The sequence below is a fragment of the Ambystoma mexicanum genome, chromosome 7q, assembly GCF_040938575.1.
Source record: "Ambystoma mexicanum isolate Mex_15411 chromosome 7q, UKY_AmexF1_1, whole genome shotgun sequence".
NCBI classification, from domain to species: Eukaryota; Metazoa; Chordata; class Amphibia; order Caudata; family Ambystomatidae; genus Ambystoma; species Ambystoma mexicanum.
In genome coordinates, this window is record NC_090941.1 from 923,802,018 (window position 1) to 923,819,372 (window position 17,355).

Here is a 17,355-nt window from a genome sequence, read left to right on the forward strand (position 1 = left end):
AGAGGAAGAAGTACAAATGGCAAGTGGAAACTTTCAATTACTGGCTGAAGGCCCCATTGGAGTCTCTGCCAGTGTTTTTTTAGTGTCCCTGGGTCTGTGGGAACAGCAGAATTTAGATGTCTATAATTCAATTCCAGATAACACAAACGGATATTACATGCATAGTGTTCTTGTAAATGGCCGGGACACTGCTGCCATGAGAGACAATGGGGCCAACAGAACAGTTGTGGATGAAAGCTTTTTCAAGCCTGAGTATGTTGCTAAGGCACCCAAAGGCCCCACTAGATTTGCTGGAGGCCCTGTCCAATTGGTTCCAATTCTACCAGCTCTCATTCAGTGTAAGAATATGACAGTGAGGATTCCTGTCAGTGTTCAGAATGAGGTGCCTGGGAGAGTCCAGTTGGGGAATGATTTAAAAAACTCTAGGAGTATTGTCCAGTACCCCAAGCCTCCCAGTAAGCAGAAACAGAACCAAATCAAATTGGCTAGAGAGGCAACCTTAGGAGATCAATCTGAGTCTGTGGGAACCCCTACAGAGACCTCCACTGTAAGCCCCTATGTTAGTAAGTTGACCTCTAACCAAGGCAAATCTGAGGCTAGAATAGTAGGGAAATGAGAGCCCCAACCAAGCTCCATCATGGCTCATCCAGTTGTAAAGTCTCTGACCCACCCTGCGTCTGAGGATGAGGTGGATAGACAAATTGGAACCCTTTCTAGGCCTGTGAGAACTGGTAATTCTCAAAGCTGGTGGAAAACCAGGAAAGATAGGTCTAAGGCTAAATACCCTAAAAATGTTGGATCTTCTACTGAAGACTTCAGTGTAAATCCTAGTGTTAGGAGGGACATTTCTAAGCCAGATAAACTGAGATCTCAGAGGAAGTGGAAGTATGTACCTTGCTTGACCACAGCCCCTCCACCCAAGGTACCTAAGACTCAACCTGCTTTTGTGAGGGAGGTGGTGAGGAACCATGGAGGCCCCTATAGGTCTATAGGGTACCTTTCTAAGGACCCCTTGTAAAAGCCTATTGTAGGTTCAGAGGTTGTTACAACTTCTGAGGGACTGTTAGATCAGATCCCGTATACCTTAAATAAAACAGATGTACCAAACAGGGTTTGTAGGTCATATAGTTTACAAATGAAAACCACTGATAAAAAGTGCCATAGCAAGGGTTACAAAAGGGTGTTGGTGTACTCAGCAGGCCATTAAACTGACTTGCAACCTCATATCCATCCTGGTGGGGATTAGAACCACCTGTCCCTTAGTCTGGGGGGGGCGAGTGTTAGGGAAAATTCTCAAAAGGTGCCAATTCCTCTCTACTTTAGAGACCCCCAGCTCTTTTGCTGAAATTTGGGACCTTGTACTTTTAATTCTAATTGTTTTCTGTGTGTGTTTCTTTTTGAATTATGGAATCTGACCAATTCCATATGCATCATCTTTTCATTTATGTCACACAGCACCCTCAGTGCAGAGGCAGAGGGAAACATGCTCAGGCTTTCCCAAGTTTAAAATACCTTCTCTGGGATAAACTACTGATTCCCAGAGAATGCAAAGTTACATTGACTTTACTAGTCTTTTTAAATTCCTAGCCCCAGCACACACTATCTTAGTATCTCTTATGTCTAGAAACTCATGTAGCAGTCAAATGCTACCTTTTCCTACCGAAATGGCTGGTGGCAGTGGTTTCACAATGAACTACCATGATTTTTCCCGACCACGAACACCGGTAGCTAAAAATCACAGGAGCCATATTTTTCAAACAGGTCCCGGTCTTCTTTTTTCGCCATTTCTTTTTGGAAAGGTCCTTCTAGTGTTTGTCTCTGTGTGCCAAACTAGGTTTAGTCCCTTCGTTTCTATGCCTTTGGCAGGCTTTAGGACTGAAGACCGCCTCCAGCGCACGAGTGTCTGCGGTGGGCAGGAAGTGAGGGAGGTACCCGAAACTCCCTGTGCTTAGTCTCCTAGGAGACCCAAATTTACTCTGGCATGATTGGCTGGCTGACTGTCTGGCACAGACAGCCACCCTGCTGGGTGAGTGGCAGCTAGGCTGGAATGAATGGGAGAAAACTGTTTAAAAGGCGAGTCTCTTGGACTGGAAAGCAGAGTCGACCGCTGGAACGAATGAAACAAACACGAGCTGGAAGAGGACGGCTGCTGCAACTACTGGACCGTTGGTTTGCCCGGTGGAGCCCTGCTGCAGGTCTGAATTGCCAAGTTCACCTCAACAGAGAAGCCCTTCAAGAATGACTTCTTCCTTTGAGTTAGTAGGACCAATGAACTTGTAAGCCACCTCAATACCATTCTCAGAGCCAGTTAGGATTAACCAGGGGGATGGACACCAGCTTGTGTGCTTGAAGAACAGCAACCGGAATCGAAGATTTGCCAATTTTCCAGCTTTGCGACCAGTCCCTGTGCAGTGCAGGAGTCTTCCTATGTCCTCCCTCTTGTCCCCATGACTGAGGCTCAGGAACAGCGAGATCTGCAGGAACTGACAGGAACAGATGTCTTCAGCTGCATCTTTTTCTTCAATATAAGGTGAAAACCCGACCAAGAGAACTTACCTCTCACTGCAAAAGTCAGCTTGTGACCCGACATATGAACCTTTCTTCCATGAACTACTTCTAAGAATCGTGGCAAAGAATTTTTCCGTTTTAAATACCAGAACCGTTTTTACTTATGCAAGACACTAGCCAATTGACTTTGGCCTACCTATTGCATTGAATCAATTCCTCAGGTGAACTCAAACTATTTGCATTGTTTTAGGGTAACTGTAATATTTGTTTTATTAATGTATGCCTTTTTGCACCTACTTCCATGCTATTTTGCTCCTACTTCAAGAGAGCTCAACTGCTTAGTAATCAGTACTGTAGTATAACTTTTGTGTGATATTGGTTGCCTCATCTAATTAATGCTTTATAAATGATTGTGTAATAAATTAATAAGTGTTTACCAAGAAACCTTGAGTGTAAGTGTCTATCTGAATACTTGTAATTATAGAAGTTTTTGTAACACCCTTACACGCTCACATTTCCTCTTGAAATAAGCCTGGTTGCTCAGCCCGCTGCCAAACACTGTGTGGTACAGACTTATACCAAAGGTTGGTTTTGCTTACAGCTGTAGTCCTAGTTGTGTTTAGTGGTCCCAGAGTATACTGCTTACAAACTTTGCCTATCATCTGGTGTTTGGAGGGCACAGGGGATCAGATGTGCATGCCCCCGGTGTCTGTAGGACAGGGGTGGGACCCCCGAACTAATTAGAAGTGCGTCATGACTTTGCGGACATCTCCTGACAGGCGCGGTGTTCGGAGGGCACAGGGGATCATATGCGAATGCGCCCAGGTGTCCGTAGGACATGGGTGGGATCCCCAAACTAATTAAAGTGCCTCACGACTTTACAGATTTTGGCAGACAGAAGCAGTGTTTGGAGGGCATGCGGGATCGGACGCGCATGCACCAGGTGTCCGCAGGACAGGGTCAGGCCCAAACTATATAAAGGTGTGTCATAACTTTGCAGACATGTCCGGATAGGCGCGCTGTTCGGGGGAATCTCCATTCTGGTTGTGGACAGTCGCGCTGCATGCGCTCTCCAAACAGGGCTTTTAAAAGAAAACACATACACCAACAGTAAAGACACAGATATTTATTTACACACAGAAATACACTCAATTTAGAAAGGGAAGGAGTAGCAGAATGGGAAACATATATGGGGGATTTTGGGTTCTGTACAGATTGTTCATGAGTGGAGGAAGGGATTGAGGTTTCATCATATGGTCTGTGATTGAAAAAAGTTAGTGGGAATGACTGGCTGGGACAGTGCGAAGGGGTGCAGGTACAAGTGGGGCAGTGGAAGCAAACAAATGGGCCTCATTACACGTTAGGCGGTAGGGATTTACCTTTACCGGTAAGGGATTACCGGTATCGGTGAATCCCCTCCCCAATTACGGCCCGGACATACCGCTATTAGTGGCACCGCTAAGTACGGTGGCACTATTAGCGGCAAGTCCATGAGCGCGCGCCCCCTCAGTCCGGAAATAGCGACATAGCACTAATAGCACGCCATCATGAGCCATGCGGACATGGCAATACCGGCATGTAGTAGACCCAAAAACCCCTTACCGGCAAGGCGCTAATACCGGCATCGCGAACCACACGTTAAAAGAGCACAGCAGTGTTCCTACCTGCCACAGGTTGACAAAATCAGCACAGTTGGAGGCAATGGAGACTGGCAGCACAAAAGAGCACACCACACCCCTTCCCACACCCATTCCCAAACCAAGATGGATGCAATACTAGCAGCATTACATGGGCTAGAGGACATGATTGCAGTGCAGCAGCTACAACAACAGGCAGCACAGAGGAGACGCAGGAGGAGGAGGAGGAGGAGGGCAAGACAGGCGCAGCAAGCATCACCAGTGCACCTAGTGATACCACAGAGGCAGCCTCCAATTCCCAGGATCAGAGCCAGTCCAGTCAACCTAACCCCTGAGCAGATACACACCCTGTACCGTCTGGACCGGGATACCATCACCACCATTGTAGACATCATATACAACGACATTGTGAGTCTCATTGACATCTGTACTGCCATCCCCCCTTTACTGAAGGTGGTAACTGTGCTCCACTTCTTGGCCACAGGCACCTGGTATATGGTATGTCAGATGCATGGCATATCACAACCAGTATTCTCACGCATACTGAACCAGATGCTCCATGCCCTCCTGAAGCACACAAGTCAACACATATACATGCCACGGACTGCCCAGGAGATCTCCAACACCAAATTTGGCTTCCATTCACTGGCAGGCATCCCAAGTTGCATTGGGGCCATCAACTGTACCCATGTTGAACTGGTGGTCCCACGTGCCAATGAGGTAGTGTACCGTAACAGAAAGCAATACCACTCCATCAACGTCCAAATGGTATGTGACTCCAACAAGATCATCACACATTGCTGTGCCCGATATCCCGGTTCAACCCATGATGCAATGGTCCTGCGGAACTCGACAATACCACAATACATGGAGCGACATGCTGGACAACGTTCGTGGCTACTTGGTGAGTAGCAGGCCAACCACATGGCAGTGTGGTTGGTGATCGGCACATGGCACATGGTGATCGGTGGATTGTGAGTGGGGGGGGTAGATGCATACTCCAACTGGGCGTGATTGAAGTGGGGATGCATACTCCACTGGGCATGATTGGGGGAGGGGAGATGCATACTCCAACTGGGTGTGAACTGGTGTCAGGAGAAGAATGGACATACATATTTGCATCACTGTACAGTGAGGCAGCTCACAATGGACCAGACACAAAACCACATGCTAGAAGTGAGTGCCACGACAAACATATCAATCCATTACGCCAAACAGGCCATTCCAAACAACATGCACACCGCACAACACACCATTCCCCCCATTACACAAATCAGCAGCATGCATATAAAAATCACACCTGAAATGTACGTTGAACAACATCAGAAATGATCCGCGCACATGAGTGCATACAAATGGATCTCCTGTAGCCATTGTAGTGAGCCACCACTGAATTGCCATTGAACAGCATGGGGACTTCAACTAAGGAATGGCAGTGTACTAGCAGTGTGGCACTAACGTTGCCAGGGCCAGGAAACACAAATTACTTAAACTCAGGCGGGACATGGCAATCCCTGCCGTATGCATGCTTGGTGCATGTCCACTTGCAAGGACCACCTCACCTTCCCACATTGCAGTTACCCTGATTGCCAATGCTTGCTTGGATCAGTGGATGTCGTTGAAAATGCTATGTTTGTTTGTGTGATATGTGCAGGCTCCACTTTATTTAGACACTTACACATACCCATTGTTGCACCCATGCAGGTGATGAAGGTTATCCTCTGAAGAGATGGCTCCTTACCCCTGTGCGGAACCCACAGAACAGTCACGAAGAGGACTACAATCATGCACACACCCGTACCCGTGTGGTGATCGAGCAGACATTCGGCCTATTGAAGGAATGCTTCCGGTGCCTCAGCAGGTCGGGCGGGGCACTCCTGTACGGGCATGAGAAGGTGGCCAAGATCACCATGGCATGTGTCATGCTGCACAATATGTGTATCAGACGGAATGTGCCAATGCCCCCTGACATTGAACTGCAACCACCGTCTGAGGATGATGACGGGGATGAGGATGGAGGAGAGGGGGCTGCAGGTCATGCAGGTGGCGATGCCCATGAGGGACGTGCTCTGCGGCAGCACCTGATAGACCATTGTTTCTGATGCACATGGATTAGGAGGGTGCAATTGATGTGGAGCTCAGGGCACGGGGTGTATGGAGGTCATTAACACAGTGCACCCTTCAACAATAAAGCACACATACACAATAATCAATGTCCAGTCATGTGATTATCCATGCCATTACGTGTGTATTGAGCATTATGTCATTCAAACATGCATGTACCCTCCACCCCAAACACCCTCACCCCCCTCCCCCCACAACTCCACCAAACACCCTCACTCCCCTCCCCCCACAACTCCACCAAACACCCTCCCCCCCTCCCCCCACAACTCCACCAAACACCCTCACCCCCCTCCCCCCACAACTCCACCAAACACCTTCACCCCCCTCCCCCCACAACTCCACCAAACATGGTGTGCATATCAGTGCTGCATTAGTCTCCAAGTGTCAACAGTGACAGGCTGGCCCTACTTCCCTCCTCCACTACCACCATTGTGGGGTTGTGAGTCTGAACGCCCCAAGGACCGGCTGGACCTGCGCAGGATGGTTGTTTGGTCGGAGCTAGTAGACGAGGGGGTGGCTGGTTGATCTGCTCCCTGTGTGTGATGCATGCTCTCCATCGCCTCAGCAATGCGCGTTAGGACCTGCCTCACAGCGGCCATCTCGTCACATAGGCGCGTCGTGTTGCTGTCCAAGGCAGCTTTCATGTCCCTTGATAACCCCCGGATCTCCTCCCTGGTCGAGGCAGCCTCGCTCACTTGTCAGGCAACCAGGGCATTGAGCTCCTCCTGGCGCTGTCGTATCAGGCTCATGCTGTCGTCTGGTGCCCTGCCCCTGTTACTCCTTGGCGCAGCTTGCTGCATGTGGCCGACATCAGGTGAGCTCGCCACGAGACTGAATGACCCATCCATTGAATCTCCGGCATGCACCTCATGGATGCTGCCATTGGATGTGTTGCATGGGCTGTGGTGTGGGGACAGCTGGGTGCTGGGTGTACGCTGCCCTTCCTGTGTCGGACATGGGTCGTCCACATCACTCATGGGTGCTGTGGCTGCTGCTTCCCCGACGGAGCTATTGGCTGCAGACGGCGTGCCTTCTAGCACTGGCTCCTGAGTGGTGGGGGGGGTGGTGTGGGTGCTACCACAGTGTCGGATGGCAGTTCGACCCTTGGTGTGGTCGGTGCGTGTGTGGCTTGTGAACGCTGGTCCACTCCAGATTTCCCAGTGCCCCTCGATGTACTGGGCCTGGTGCCTGCATCCTTTCCCTTGGCCTGCTTTTTGGGTGGTGGGGCCTGCGTTGCAGAGTCCAGCTCCTCACTGTCAGAATGTGACCATGTGGGGGACCAAGACAGGGATAGCATCAGTGATGGGTCAACGTGCATCATGCATATGTTGTTGTTGCTGCAGTTCTTTGGATTTGGACATCTAGTTTGGACATGCAGGTTGTTGGCCAGATGGGTGGGTCATCCGGACATGAGTCAGGGTGACACGTGTGTGAGGTGCTGCATGCATGTGGTTGTGTGGGGATGTGCACGGCATATATGCAGGTTTGTGTACATGTGTGTGTGATGACCCCATCCATTAGCTAATTCCCATTTCACATTTGGGGGAGGAACTCATGCTTTGCATTGCAGTGTTTTGCGTGGACACTCACCTCCGTCTGACGTTGTTGACACACCGCACTCCATTCGGCCCACTCCCTCGATGGATTCAATGCCAATGGTGCTGGCACATGTCTCCTCCCACTCCTGCATCTTCATCGGGGATCCTCCTCCGCCTCCTGTGCCCATGGCCAGATTCCTGTTGGCCGATAATGTGCTGCGTACACAGAGGCGCAGATCATCCCAGCTTGCGCACATCCTTTACGGTGCGGGGGGTGGAGCCCACCGCACAGACTTTCTGCGCCACCTCAGCCCAGATCTACTTTTTTCTCAGGAGTGCAGGGCGCCGCATGTCGCTAGCAAACACTACGTCTGCATTTGCAGCCAGGGTGTCTGCCAGCATTTTCAATTCCTCGTTTGAAAAGCGTTCTTTGCGCTGGCGCACATCGGCTTTCTTTAGGGCCTTGGGCATTGTTTGTTATTGTGGGAAGTGGTTTTGCCAGTTGTGGTGTTGCTGCAGGTCCTAAGTGCAGGGGATGGCAATGGATTGTGTTTTTAAAGATAGCCGCCGGGCTCTTTCCCGTTCCTGTGCGATGACGCTATTTCCGGTTCCGGTGTTTTACGGTGACCGCTAATAGCAGTGACCGCTAATAGCGGTGACCGCGAATAGCATGCAGCATGAGGGCGGAGGTGCTATCAGCACTTTGGTCGGAGCCGGAAAGGTGCTTTTGCGCCATGGCGGTAGGGTCATTTACCGGCATGGCCCTATGCGCGTGTCCGCTTACTCGTAATGGAACGCTATTAGCGGTCTCCTGCAAGGGCGGACACGCTAATAGTGCCATGCCGGTAAATCGCATTTTTTACCGCCTAACGTGTAATGAGGCCCATTGTCTTTAATATGCATTTTCATAAATGTCATTAGGTGAGCAAAGTTAGCATTCAGTTCATCCATTTCAGTAGACAGACTTAACATTCATGTGTGACATTTGGACTTTGGGGCTGTCTGTGGCCATCTTCCTGCTCATTTGGTGGTAATTCTGGGCAACTTTCTTCATTTGCACTATGTACTGTTAAACTGAATACCGTGTTTTAATGACATGTTAAACAATTTATATCAGTTTTCCACTTCAGAAATTGTATTGTGTACCATTAGGGTTATTTACATCTCTCATTTCATTATGGGGGACTAGTTTTACCAACCACTCCAGGGTGCTTGCCATTTCTGTATAAAGAAAATAATACTGCTATTTCTTACAAGTCATGTAGATACAACACACTCTACAGGAAGAAATACAGTGTACTTACTAGTTTTTGTAAGTGTTTCTTCAAAGTAGTTTGAAGTTGCTTCTGAGTGTGTACGCAAGGTTGTACTGAGGTAATACTGTTAGATGTACAGTTCAGTTTTGTGCTTGGTGCATTACATTATGTTGCGCAACCTATGAAACTGTACTTCTATTTTCATAAGTATAGAATTGGTATAAATATTTAATTTGGGCATGTGCTACATGTATCTGTTGTACTTTAAAGTACATGTCTTTGTTTGTTGCGGGATGTAATAATATAATGTAACCCCTGTGCTTTTGGGCAGTGTGTTGCACAGTCCGCTGACTCTGTGGCTATCATGCTGGGGTCAGGGGGCTCAGTATGATGTAAGGGGACATGTAGAAACATTAAAGGTATCCTGGTAAAAACCCATGAAATTCAGTAAAAAAACGTTGGTAATGGGACGTTATGGTTAAGTTGCTCTAATAAAAACCTACCAAATTCAGTGAAAAAATGTTGTTAAAGGGACGTTAAGCTTAAGTTGCACTAATACAAACCTATCAAATAAATTTGAACAACTTTGTTAAAGGTATATTATGGTTACAAGTAAAACCGAAAACCCCCAGAAATGTGCCAAAGATGGTAAGATAAGCAATCATAACTCACAACACCTCCATGCACTGCTAAAACTAACACCCAGGACATCAAAGATGGCATCACAAAAGAATAGTAAGACTGACATTAAAAATGGATAATTTCATTGTCTTTCCTCTTTTCACCCATTTCAATTCTACATTCATATACTTTCTTTCCTACTTTGGAGTACACTATCCCTGTGAATATGTTATTGCTTGTCTTTTTCTTGCATAGACTAAAACAGATTGAGAATGAGCAAAAGTAATTCTGCAGTATAGAAGACGGATAAACATAATCACAGAAGCTGTTCCGTTTCGTTCTAAATTCATGCATGTTAATTGTATTATTACTAGAGAATGCATTCCGCGATCTCTTTCTGCTGTGGTCATTTTTTGTAAGAACTCCTATTTAGCAGCTGTTGTTTTCACGTACACTTCCTTTGAGAGCAGGAATCGTTCATGCATCATTAGTTTGAGATCATTCTGGAAACAAATGTTCAACATACAAGTTCGAAAAAATATATATGCCACATAAACATTGATTAACCTCATGCACCAGACTTGGAACTGCAAAGGTAGAATACAATGTTGTTCCTGATCTTTTAGTTAATTTGTGTTGGTTGTTTAGTTGTAAACGTAATACTTTATATAACAGTATTTGTTTGCAATATTTAGTTCACTGGTGAGCTGTATTTTGTGTTCATGAACATGACATTGATTTAAATAAAGAAATCACAGTGCAGACTTCTGCAGGGCTGATGTGCATGTATGGGAGCTCAAGAAAAATAAATCTATTGTATGCTACTATAGACGAGTTACACACACACAAAAGAAATGTGGAAATAAACAATACATTACATATTTAAAAGAGTGACTATGCATTTTATCATGTCCCAGAGCAACTAATTCCTACTACTTAAAATAAGGAAGTTTTGTTTGGTTTATCCTAATGTAAATACATATCTTTTCTAGGTACTAATCCAACCCTCAGAAAGGCTCTCATGTTTCCTGATCTGAGTTTGTTACCTCGAGTAACAGGGGAACGAAAACTGCCTCATGTCTTCGAAGTATATGCGTAAGAGATTAGGCTCATTGAAAGAGACTGGATTTACTCCCTCACTTAATTCCTGACTTTATTTTGTAATGTTCTCCAATGACAAGAATAGTGTGATAGTCGGTTCTATATTGGGATACTCTGCCAGGTGAGGACACAACACAAATTATGACTTCCACGAATAGACAGTGCTTAATTTGTAAAAAGAATAAGTGCCAGGGCTCAAAATATTTTGGCCCCATAATGCCAGCCCCGGGGCCGGCCGGCGCCGCCCGCAGTGCAGGCGGCCCGGGTCAGTTCAGTGCTAGACCTAGATTGGCCCAATGCACAACATATACACCGCAACCAGGGCACAACATGGCACATGAAATAGCAAAAATGCCCCCGAATATGTTCCAAGGCACTACTACCCCGCTGCAGCAGCACCACATCCAACCTACATGCGAAGAGCCCCCAACCCCACTCTGTGCAGCACTAAATCTTAACTTCTGTAGTGCCATCAGCTGGGAACCAGCCACGCACCTGCAGTTTTAAGCTTTTCTGCACTCCCCTCCCTCACCCCACATCTGCAATGCTGGTACCACCACCACCACGACACCTGTAGTGCCAGTGCCACCACCATCACACCTCACGAAATTGTGCAGCTGCAACTTTAGCATCTGCACCACCAACACACCACTTCAACTATGGTATTACTGCCAGAAGGCCCATAGCATACCACCCCCATGTTCTATTCTGCGCCCCCAGGATTCATTCGCCTTCTATCACCTTGAGATTGCCAACTAATTATTGAGAATCTCGTAATGAGGCCATAATACATTGGAATTGATGGTTATCCTCTGCCCCACTCTCCAGCCACCCACCCGACCCCCACCCCCAGGCGGAGGCAGCAAGCCCTGGGAATGTGTGTTTTGCAAGCACTGCAATTCCTTCCTCACTGTGCGTGTGCACCGCTGCTTGCTTTACACTAACCCTACCATGCTGCTCCAGGCCAAGGCCAAGCCATTCTTCTGTGCTTGAAATACAATAACTGGTTGGTATTAATCGCTATAGCTTCAGCTGATGAGATAGCTTGGTGAGCTAATGCACCTGCTGAGGAGGAGGAGGAGGCCAGGAGGTGGTGTGTGTCACAGTGTGTGTGAATATCTGACTCTGAAGGCAACTCAACCTTTCATGCTTCAGAGGTTGACATTATAAAAAGGCTGACATACTATTAAGACATCAAAACACAATTTAGTCATTGGAATAGGACACGCTAAGCACTGCCGACAGCACCAGTGCACATACATAGCCATATAGCAGCACTGCTGGCTGACAGCAGTAACAGGCCTCTCTTCACACGAGCTATGGTGTATGTGCCATGCCATGTCTTGTCCGCAGCAGGGCTGACAGGAGCTGGGTCTTTGTACTAATCTGGCCTATACGGTTTATAGTCATAAAACCGAAAAAAAAATCCTGAAAAAAAAATCTCGAAATGAAAAGGTCGAAAAAAAAAAGTCGAATTTTTTTTTAATGACGTTTTTTGTTCGAAATGGGGGGTTCCCCCCCAACCCCCCTTTTTTTCATTTTTTTTTTATTTTACCCCTTTTTTTTACTTACCTGACCCCAAAAAAGCATATAATTAAATAAATAAAAAATTCAACTTTTTTTTTTTTCGATATTTTTTTTTCGAGATTATTGTATTTCGAGATTTTTTTTTCGGTCTTTTGACTGACCACCGGCCTATACACAGCAACAATGACAGCAGACAGCATGCATATCATATGATATGTCCTGACCCATGATCAAGGTGTATATCCATACATACACTACAGTCAGGGTACGAATTGGCTCTGGCAATAACCCTGGTAGGTCTCCCACTGCAGGCTACGAGGGGTTTGTGACACCCGCTTTGAAAGGAAACAATTATTGGCATTGTCAGAGTAGACTGACTCAGTGATCATATCTCAGCAAAATGAAAAAGCTGCGCCGGGCTGCTCACACTCTTTGAACTTTTTATCAGAAGTAGCAATATCCTGGCTAGAAAAGCCGCGGACAGCGACGGTATGCTAGTTATATTCAACCGCCCAGATGAAGTAATTCGATCAGCTGCCGACACAGTATAAATGAGCGCTAAACTGCTACTTCAAGTTCTGAAAAGCAGAAGCTACTGCGCCGCAATGGACTGCACTAAGCTACTGAAAGCAGAGGAGCCTGAGATGACTCGTGAGAAAAGGATACGGGCGGGAGGGCAACGATACTCGGGCAATTACAAAAGTCTAATGAAACAAACTGCCAGTGACAAGGAGGCAGCATGAACAAGTGACAAGCCTTGTTCCTGGAAACGGTAGAAAAGAGGACATAGATGAAAGTTTTTCCAAATAATGCTGTATTTCTTTTGTGTCCCGCTGTAAACTGCTCCATTCAAAAATAAGTTATCAGCTCTATAATGCACATGTACACAGCCGCACAGGCAGCCGTGGACTCACTGTACCCATGGAGAGTCTGGTTGGCTCTCCTCCACAGCATGGTGGCAGCCAGGTCAGGGGGAGCTCGGTCTCCTCGGAGGGGCTCACACTGGCACTGCTGCTGGGGAAACTGAAGAGGCCTCCCTCGTGCCGTGGGCCGACTCAACGTGGCGGTTGAGCATTTCATCCACAGGGCCTGGTTGGCTCTCTAGTCTCCATAGCATGGTGGCAAGTCAGGGGGCGTGGGGTTCTGAAGCGGCCAGGCGCCGCAGCCCGTCTCACTGTGGCAGCGGATAAGTTCCTCCTTGGGGCCCGGTTGGCTCGTCTCCACAGCATGGTGGCAGCCACATCAGGGGGCGCTTGGTCTCCTCGGAGGGGCTCGCACTGGCACTGCTTCTGGGGAAACTGAAGAGGCCTTGCGCTGCGGCCTGGGCTTCCCAGGTGGCAGCAGTGGGAGAAAGAGCCTTGCGAGGGATGGAGGGGGCGGGGAGGCCCGGCGGCGGCTGATGCAAGCTGATGCATGCAAGCGCCCACCCCGCCTCCGCTGGCCGTGTGCCAGGCACACACACGCACACTGTAGACAGGCAGGCGGCAGGGGCTGGGCCGCCTGCAAGCAGACGAGCTTGCTGAGCACAACATACATTATTCAACAGAAATGAGTCAACAAAGTTTTGTTTGTTCACTCACTTCTGTTGGATGTTCCGGTGCCGAAAAAACAGTGCCGGTGTTGGGGACGAGCAAACACCAGCACAAATTAAGCACTGCGAATAGAGCACTGCAGTATGGCATAGTAAATGGGTCAAGAGATGGGCTGAATTTGTTAGGACACAAATTACACAAACAATGGAATAGTGTGTTGCTGAGAATAATGTCCGTTCCTGGTGCACCCACGGCAATATGAAGCAGCAGAGAGCAACACATTAGTCCATGAAATTGTCTCAATGCTTCACAATATGTGTTTAATGCACCCAACATCAGAAGGATAGGAGGCCAGGAATGGAACCTTCATTCAAGTGAATATTGGCAATGTGATAGCTACAGGGCAAAGTAATAGCCCTGTATTGTATTGTAGAATTCCTTTTATATTTGTCATGACATAGGGCCTCATTACGAGGTAGGAGGTAGCCATGGTGCTATTAGCACCATGGCTACCCCGTTACCGCATTCCGGGGTCCGGGTTCCTGAAATAGGGACTTACCGGGTCATTCCAACCTTGGAGGACCTGGTATGTGCCCATTCCGGGAACCATTCCCCATTCCCATTTGAGCCCCCATAGGGTAACATTTGCGGTACCATTATAAACTCTGAAGTCCCTTAACGGGTCACTTCCTTAACGCCTGGTAGAACCAGGCGTTAAGGAAGGGACCCGCTAAGGGACCTCGGAATAGAGTGGTAAGGGATTACCGGCACCGGTGTCCTTACCGGTCCCGGTAATCCCTTACCACCTACCTCGTAATGAGGCCCATAGCATAGTAGTGGCATAGCAAAATGACAGTGTCGTTTGTAGTTGCATGTAGTCAGCATGTGATTAGCATTCCTTACTAACTGTTTAGTACATGCCATTTGAGTTTCCACTGAATATTGCAGCTCAGCAGAATTGACATATTTCCTGAGTGCATTAGGATTTTGAACAAAATAGTGTCCAAAACTTTAGACACTCCCGTCTCCTGCATACTGAAAAACAGCCAAATCATCAAAAGAGGTTTGGGACCCCGAAACGCATTGAGCTGCAAGGACCCCATATGAATGAATTGCATTATTGTATAAGGAAAGTATTAGATTGTATAGGCAGATTATACTCCTGTGATACATTTATTTGTACTCTTTGTTTCATTTTATTAAATTTGATGTTTCATTAAATCGTGGATTCTCAATTTGAACATTGGGCCGTTTTTCAGTATTAGTGGTGTGCAACGGACAGGAGTGTCTAAAGTTTTGGACACTATTTTGTTGTATGTTGTTAAGGCTTCGTGCCAGGGCGTGTATTCATCCCCCTCACCCCAAGTTCTTGGTTTACATTTTTTACATTTTTCTATTGATGTTCTCTTAAGTACTCATTTGTGTGCGCTGATACAACAATACGCTTGTATACATTGGATTTTGGCCCTGTATGAGGTGTGTTGAGTTGTAAATAGGTGTAGTTAATTTGTAAAGTGAAGTATAAAACTCTTTGATATCATGATTTTGAAACAGTATTGAGCGATTTGAAACTGTATGTGCTTCCTGTATAAGCGCCTAACAGGTGAACAATAAATACATAAATAAACCCAGTTGAATTTCAAAAGAATTCAAACAACAGAATACTGCTCTAATACATTGGCTTGTTGCAGCCTTTTCCCAGTTAACCATTGGATGCAAGCAATACAATAAAAATGAATGCCACCTACATAGAGAACTTAGTATTGTGTAAGTGTGCTGCCACACATCCAGTCACGCATTGTCCTAGTGAGATTTGTAACATCCTAAACCCTCTTGCGTTGTGGCACATCCGGGGCTATTGGTAAAAAGAATCCTGATGACCACTAAAATTGGGGTGGCTTGCAAAAGGGGCTTTATTTTGCTGAGACTTCTGAGGAAAATGTTCTCTTACCTTAACTTCCCAGACAAGGTCAAAGTAACTATTTCACACATCCATGACATATTAGACTATTATGCATATCTCAGACATCCCAGACACCTACTGTCTCATCTGCAGAGTCTTCAGAATGTTGTTACATGCTTCCTACTCACTTGACCACACCACACAGGCCTTGAAACATGTACACTGGCACCCAGTGGAAAGCCGATTTCAAGTTTAAGACCAATGCAACTCTATACAGCGCACAGAGCCTTCTATAGATCAGGAATTATTGTTCCCAATCATATTTTGCAGGGTTACATTCCAACCTGCCCACTCCTATCTATTCCTACATTATCTATGCTTTCTCTGGTCAGACTTACACTGAAAAAGGATCAGGTTGTAGGGGTCACATTTACTGTTGGTGTAACCAATAGTTAGCATGCTCTCTGGTGGTAAAACCATCTTAACTTCAAGGAATGTCTTAAATATCAACTTTCTTTGCTTAAACAACTCTGAAACCAGCCGCATTGTCTCAGTACACTTTGGGGTAGGCCTGCTTCCAGGCCACAGGTGACACAGATGACACAGATTTGGGCCCCTGATAGTGCCTGTCCTGATTCTATGTCCTGTGTTCCAGGTTGTAGCGTAAGGAGGTCTATAGTCGATTCACACTTACAGTGGAAGAAGTACATTGTTGTCTTTTTCTGTTTTATGGTGGTACTAGCATTGGGACTTCCTTGGTGGATCTCACTGTCCCAGCTGTATGTACCCTCTTGTCTAACCACAGTAGGTGGTTTGCAGTCGTATTGTCTAGTATCTGGATCCAACTCAGTACGTATCTAGACTCTGGCACAGTTTGTCCCTGTACCCACCATCTCCATGTGGCAGACAAGTAAACTTTCGGACATATTTTAAACCATTCCCCTACCTTTAGCTGTGTCATCTGTCGAATCTGAGGGAATGAAAGACAATTTAGTGTCCTGTCTGTAAAGTTTAGAGTTTCCAAAAGATGCTGATGAACAAACTGAACTTGCTTGTCTAACAGCCCTTCACTCACTGAATGGGCTCTGCCAGCTGGCAATGAAACATATTCACCCACAGTATTTGTGATTTAAAGTGCCCCCAAAATTATGTATTCACTGTGTTCTATGACAATACATTTAATTTGGCAATCTGCGTATTTCATGTTGCAATCTGTGTCTTTCATTGCACTGGTCAGGATGTCACCGTACTCATTTCTGCTGCTCTTGTTGTCTCGTATTGGATTGCTATGGGCCTGGAAAAAGGAATACCCAGTTTCTTGATACTGACAAACCCTGTATCCTCCAAAAGGTAGGTATCAGCTTTTCCACCGTGATCTTACCCTTACCTTGGTCACAATCCCCTCCTCCTTATACCTCTCTCTCTTATCGCCTTCCCTTACATTGTCTATCTCTAATGTATTTCCTCCTCGGGGATTAGCAGAGTTTTACAGAGCACATTTATTTCTTAGATCGACTCGTTTCCACCAAATCTTGGTTTCTTCCTTCATCTCATTACCAATTATTGTCTTCTGCTCTTACTCTCTTTAACCTCCTGATATCCTCTCTC